Source organism: Ochlerotatus camptorhynchus, unplaced genomic scaffold, assembly GCF_037179485.1.
Source record: "Ochlerotatus camptorhynchus isolate MF236.1 unplaced genomic scaffold, CSIRO-AGI_Acam_v1.1 ptg000098l, whole genome shotgun sequence".
Taxonomy (NCBI): Eukaryota; Metazoa; Arthropoda; class Insecta; order Diptera; family Culicidae; genus Ochlerotatus; species Ochlerotatus camptorhynchus.
Window position 1 is genome coordinate 628,177 of NW_027040588.1, and position 7,699 is coordinate 635,875.

Genomic DNA, 7,699 nt, shown 5'->3' on the forward strand with positions numbered 1-7,699 from the left:
AAAATCGAGAAAATGGGGTTAGTTGATATGTGGCACTTTTGTCAAGGTCCCCACTGTATACAATTTTGAAAAAATTGATTCGTGCGGATAAACGACTTGAAAAACTAGATGGCTAATGTGCAATATAAATGAGAAATTGTCTAATGTGCATGATCAGTCTGAAACCGAGCGCAGCAACCAGTGTGTTTTTAATAGGGAATTTTTTTTAACATCAAGTAAGATGGTTTTATAGTCAAGTGGTCACAGGCATCAAGTTGAAAATCGGAAGATTCAGGATTCAAAACTTGTTTTATGTTAAACTTTTATAATTTTTTTTTTAAATAAATGTTAAAGATTCAGAAATTTTTCGGTTTTACAGCTTATTGCAAGACTCTTTAATTAAATATATTATGGAAAGAATGTTTTTATTTATTTATAACAGCTTTATTGATGTATAATAAATGGAAAGAGCAAGGGATATGAAAATGGTAAATGTTACAATATAATCACACATTATTATTATGCTCCTTCATTGGTATTATGATTCTTCATCCGATATGTCATCGTGGGTTGGAAGGTTATACCAGTACATTTTTTTGTCGGGAGGCAACAACGGTAGAATTTTTTGTATTATTCCTTGCTTACGTGTAAGTTCGACTCCTTTTGGTAACATCCGGAAATGCATCGTAGATGAAATGTCGAAATCAGCTGATTGAACTTTCCTGATTTGTTCTCTGGTGAAGAAGTTGCACGATTTTGTTGCTCCAGAAAATTCATTGGCGTACGTAAAATTATACGATCCTCTTGAAAATATGATAAGCTTCACCTCATTAAGTTTCGGTCGAGGTCTCAGCTTGGTTGCCGGTTTGCATGTCATATCACAGGTAAAAAAATCAAATGCCTGCATTTTCACTGCGACGGAATTTTCTTGAGCAGTGTTGACACAAGTATAAAAATTTTCAAATGTATGAACTTCCCCTTTATCAGCTGATTTCATTCGTTTTTCAACAGCATGATGGAACGAATCAGCGGACATAAAGGTGTGTCCCGGTTCAAAATACTTAAATTCAATAACGTTAGTCTCAAGCAACGTTGAATTTACAAGAAGGATCATAAATAAGAACAGATTCCAGTTCTTATTCTGACTACTACAATTATCTAGCCAATGCACAATATGCTTAGCGCTCCGCTCAATTTGCAGATATTTTAGAAAGCATCTCGTGATGTCTGATGCCTTTCTTCCGCTAATGGATTCATCCCAAACGAAACCATAAACTAAACCATGCTTTGCTCCTCCAACTGGAGCAAACGTTTGGTGCAAAATGTTTATTCGCTTCGTGAATATGACGGTTTTATAAGAGTCCATCCTTGGTATTTGAACCACCTGTAATAAACATCAATACTCAATAAATATTCATGTGTTGTTATTGAATGCAAAAAAATACCTTTTGCAGATCAACGGACATAATTATTGCTTTCTTATTGGTTTTATCCTTTTGATATTCTTCGCGAGATGTGCGTGCCCGTAGATTATGATCGTGCCACATTTTGCAGGCTTCACAAAGATCAATTGCTGGTTCGTTTGTTGGTGAATCATGATTATGGCCAGCCTCAGCTACATGCTGATGGTGAATTTCACATACTTCGCATTCTTCTAGTCCAAGCTTGGTGAATTTGATGTTCATAGCTCGAAGTATGCTGTAGTAAAAAATATAATTTTTTAAATGTCCACAGATTTATACAAGAAAACATACCCGCAGTAATATTGGTATGAACACTTCGTATTTTCATCGGTCTGCTTTGCAATATATGCATCAAACAAGCGTCTGGCTGAAAGGTCCGAAGGCAAGTATTTAACATTTGGAGCATGGATCCGTCAATAGTGAGATATCGTAGGATTATGTAATCGTATTTCTTCCGTGACCATCTTTTTCAGATCTGTGCTCTTTAATTTTTGAAGCATACCCCTCTTATCAATATTCCAGTCACGCGATGCTTCTTTCTTGAACGCGCGAGAGATAGTATTACTGAAATTTACTACAAACAAATACTATGCCTATTAAGAACAGAATTCATACCTGCAAGATTTTTCATACCCAATTGTGTTCAGAAAAAATGTTGCACAAACGTTCTGCGAACTGAAAAAGGAATCTTTCAAATGATATTTATATGTAAAACATTTCCGATGCACAACGGCACGTATGCGTCTACGTTTAACTTCGATCTGCAGAACGTTTTCCCGGATAAAACCTTTTTGATCGGCAGGCTTCTTGTTCCAATACGACTCATTGATGCGTAGCCGCATTTCTCTATCTATTTTAGATCAGAGGACATGCTGCACAATTTCCAGGCACCACTGTGTGTTTTATTCGCTTAATCGTTTTAGTCTCCAGAGCTACTGCTTCTCGCTTTGTGGGTTTACGACGCGGAATACTGTCATCTGGCTCCTGCTCACTTTCACTAGTGGTTCCGTATTGTTGTAGATAATTTAAAGCCATATCTAGCTGGAATTCACACCACAATAAACGAGAACGTATGCACGTTAGCCAAAACAAATGACCGTTTGGCGAATTTCCCTGAGATTGTAATTGAAAAAATGGCTACAATGATTAAAAATCAGCCTTTATAGAAAATGGCTATTAGATTCGTTGTTTTTATTCAACGGCATGTTTCCGGCAAAGGCAAATACTGTTATGTATATTTTAAAAGACAATTTTATCTAGTAAAACTTATTCAACCAACAAAAATGTTAAAATTGCATTTTTCTCGATTTCGTGCTTCAGGCACATTAGCCAATTTCTCATTTATGGGCAGTATTGCTGTTCACCACGCCGTCCGAAGCAAAAATGAGCTAATCCCAAGTAACATTGCAAGTTTTATGGAGAATTTAAAGCATGCTACAAGTCTAAATCTTGGTCTACAGCACCCTTATGAGGACTGGGTTTGGGAAAAATGTTTATTTCATGAAAACAGTGATAAAATTAACACTTTTTATTTGTACATTGGACAATGCTTGACATTACCACTTTTTCAATAGCTTCACGTTAAAAATCATCAGTCATCAATGTTATAGATGCGTAGAAAGATTTCTGATCTATTGATGATACAATTATTGGAATTGGTCCAGGAGCAGCTGAGTTATTAATGTTCAAAATCTTTCATAATTTTGTTTCATGTTCGATTTTCGGTTTTTACAAAGTGTACCCCCAGTATACAAATGAAAAACGTAGACCTACGTCAAAGGATGACCCAAGATTGGTGTGCGTAGTGACCTACCCCTTGGGTAATACCAATTTATCGCTTTTCCACCCTGGTTAATTATTAATTCTGGTTTTCTTCCTCATGTTACTGAGCATGATTCCCGTCATCTTTATCAATAATTAGAATGTGATAATTTTAAACTTTTTAGAAAATTCCTTGGAAAATTTAAAAAAAAAGTTGTAAGGGGAATTAAAAAGATCCGGGAGTGGAAAATTAGAGGATTGTAAGACTTAAAGCTAACTTAATTTTAATACGACTAGAAAAGTTTGAATCTTGAAGACAATCCCTACAGTTTTGAAAGGTTCTGGCACCCTTGATTACTTTATTCTTAAACATGTATTTTTATACAAACTCATAAAATACCGATGACATATGCCGCAGTATGTCTAAACATTCAGTTTCGGTTAAACGATGATGGACCTAGTAATCCATACTGTATTATAGCGTTCGGTATAATCATAGAGGTAACTCTAAGACCAGAAGGTCCCGAAGAAACTTGCTCAACTTTTTGGCTCAGCTTTTGTACTATCTTCGGTCCCAAGCTAATCGATGCACCCCTCGAAACATAGGAAAATCCACGAACCCCTCTTTTTATCTGTCAAACTTTCATAGCGCATCATAGTGTAGCAGCTGTTTAAGACTCGATTCAACTTCGTCATGAGTACCGCTCCGCCCTTCATCGTTAAGGTTCGGATTCTTGCACATGTTCTTTTTATTCTTTTTCTTCATTCCTTTATTTAACGTCGGTCTCTGTTCCTATTCAACACACATGGGCCGTAGCCAACGGCTTTACTCCACTTCCGAAGGAAGACGTGACCAGAGATTTTTATGCTCAAGAAAAAACCCACCGCCCGCGATTGGGATTGAGCCCAGACCCATTGGGGTGAGAAAGCATTCACGCTTACCACTACATCATGGGGCACGGCAAGCTTATTGGTCTGGATTTGCCCAAATGACAATCGGAATAGTTTTTTTTTTATGGTTACCTTTTTGCAGGACGCGTGTGCACTGTATGTGGGGGGGAGGGGGGAGTTGCCAAATATCTACGATTGTCTACGGGGGGGGGGGGTTGTAAATGGAGAAAAATCTGTCTACGTAATCTCCAATTTTGTGGACAACCCTAATTTCACTAACATAAAAAGATCGGCCATTCACATTCACCAATTTTAAGGACCACCCTAATTTCAAATCGACTAAAAAATACGAAGAAACTTTCTCGAAGACACTACATACCTAAAATTGACGGTTTGGGCGCAAACATTTTTGTCTTCCTAAATACGGCTATGGGACCATTGTGCAGTGGATGGTCCTCCGAAAGATCCGAAACATCCGTAGAAAGGCTCAATTCATGGAACTGATCCAAGGACTCCGTTTTTTTCGTAAATTCTCATAGACGTCTTATAATTATGAATTCGGAGTTATGATCGGAAAATAGACTCTGGAGACCATGAAAGCTCCTCTGGAAAATAATAGACAACTCATCAGAATGAACTCGGAGTTGTGACCGGAAAATGTTCCACAGGGTCCATTGGATGGTTCTATGGAATATCCGGAACATCCGTTAAAGTGGATAGGTCAAGAAAACTGATCTGTGGTTTTTTACAACTGCTCATAGACACATTTTTATTATTTACTATTATGAATGATGTCTAGGTGGTATTTAAGTATTTAATAACTTGAAGACACTTTTAAAGGATTTTTTGAATATTATTCCTTGGATTTCATGAACTTATTTCCCTTGACTTCTTGGAGATGTATCTTCGGAGTTACAAGTTAACGAGGGATGAGCTTCAATGTTTATATTTTTAAATCATCACATTTAGCAGCGCCGGTGGTAAGCGTGATTACCTCTCACCCCACCAGGCCTGGGTTCAATCCCGGTCGGCGCCACCAGGATGTTCTGAGGCATAACATCCCTGATCATGCCTTCCTTCGGAAGGGAAGTAAAGCCGTTGGTCCCCGGTTCATGAGTTGATGGGTCGATATGTAGGGTCCAGGTATGAGAGCTGCCTTCCTGGCGTCGGTAGCATTGGTGCTCAGCACGGAAAACAAGATCGACAGAAAACAAATCAAGGAAAAAAAAAATCATCACATCAAAATTTAATCAATAAGCCATTTGAAAACATCGCCTTATTAGTTATTATTTATATTAATTTATGAGTAGTTTTGAAAAAAACAACCTCTAAGATCAGTTTTATGAATTAATCACTTTCAATGAGCTTCCTGATCTGTAAATGGACCATCCCGTGGTTCCCAGTATAAACTGTCTGGTCAAAACTCCGATTTGATTGTGATAAGATGTCTAGGAGTGCTTTCTAAAAAACCGTGGAGCCCTAAGATCAGTTTCATGAAATGAGCACTATTATTTTTTTTTTTTTGTTTATTAATTTATTTGATAAGGCTCAACCGAATTAACTTTACAGAGCCGAGGATTCTTGGTCACTATCCAATACATCTTAAAACTATAGTCAAAAGGTACAACACAATAAACACTTTATTTTCCGCTATCCAAAAAGCCTCCTCCATCAGAACTGGAGCCACTTCCAGTGGTTTCATTGTATGGCAAATTGTTGTACGCCAACGAGGGTCAGAGCGCGTCCATTGCAGAAATGGACGCAAAACGTGGTCAGCACTCACACACTCATCACGAAACGGTTGCTTTCCAAAGTCGACGACGCATCGACCGAAAGAACAGCTGATGAAGAACAATGAGGAGGACCACACAATGGTTGCTGCCGAGAAAACAGACGATCGCGTAGCACACATCGAGAGTGGCCTGCTTTTGTCGGCAGTCGAGTGAACACTGAAATGAGCACTTTTAAGGATGTTACAGATCTTCCGGTGGAACCATCCCGTAGTCTCCAGAGTCCATATTCTGAACTCAACTCCGAATTCATCTGTTAAGGTGTCTAGGAGTGGTTTCTAAAAACCCGCGGAGCTGTAGGATCAGTTTCATGAATTGGCCACTTTTACGGATGTTCCGGATCTTCCGATAAACCATCCTGTAGTCCCCAGGGTCCATATTCCGGTCACAACTCCGAATTCATTCTGATAAGACGTTTATGAGTGGTTTCGAAAAAGCCGCGGAGCTCAGTTTCATGAATTGGCCACTTTTACGGATGTTCCGGATCTTCTAGTGGACCATCCCGTAAGTCCCAGGGTCCATTTTTCGATCACAACTCCCAATTCATTTTGATAAGACGTTTATGAGTGGTTTCGAAAAATCCGCAGAGCTCTAGGATCAGTTTCATGAATTGACCACATTTACGGATGTTCCGGATCTTTCGGTGAACCATCCCGTGGTCCCCAGGGTCCATATTTCGGTTACAACTCCGAATTCATTCTGGTAAGACGTTTATGAGTGGATTCGAAAAATCCGCAGAGCTTTAGGATCAGTTTCATGTATTGACCACTTTAAGGAAGTTCCGGATCTTCCGGTGAACTATCCCGTGGTCCCCAGGGTCCATATTTCGGTTACAACTCCGAATTCATTCTGATAAGACGTTTATTAGTGGTTTCGAAAAATCCGCGGAGCTCTAGGATCAGTTTCATGAATTGGCCACTTTTACGCATATTCCGGATCTTCCAAAGGATCAGACTTGTGTCCTACCGGAAACTTAATCATCCCAAAAGGTGGCCAACTTTCTGCTTAACAACTTCTCAGAAGACATCAGGAAGTTCTTCTTTTTTCTTTCTTCTTTTTCGCATTTCAAGCTTATTGCTTATCGCATATTAGCTTATTGTGTGCTCTCAACTTAGTGTTCTAGATGCACTTCCACAGTTATTAATTGAGAGCTTTCGATGCCAGGTACTATTTTTGCAATGGTATAATTGTGTGGCAAGTACAATTCGACAGTGAGCATGCATAAGGGCGTATACGCGATGATCGATTCTCTTCATCGATTTTCTCTTTGCATTGCTACAGCTAAGCGAAACAATTTTGTAGAATTTGTTCAATGTAGAGTTGTAACAGGTTGCATTGACTATCAAAAGCAACAGCAAACGCACCGACAAACGTTAAATCTAGCGAGTGATTAACAAAAGAGAAAATCGATGAAGAGAATCGATCATCGCGTATACGCCCTTATGAATGCTCACTGTCGAATTATACTCTAAGCCCAGGGAAGTCGAGAAATTTTCCAACCCGAAAAATTCCTAGACCGGACCGGGATTCGAACCCAGCCGCCTCCAGCATGGTCTTGCTTTGTAGCTGCGCCTTTACCGACTGAGCTAAGGGAGGCCTCACATCAGGAAGTTATCTCTTCAAATTGCCGTACAATCAGTCTAATCCCAAATGCTACGTGTATTCGTTAATGCCGGTTCCTATAGTACGGTCCTTATTAACCGTACTATATAGGAATCTTGACTGTATACTGATTTTAAGATGACGTACAGTGCCGTTCCTCAAAATGATGAGATGATCAACGTTCAACAACCCCTGAACCGGTCACCGGATGAA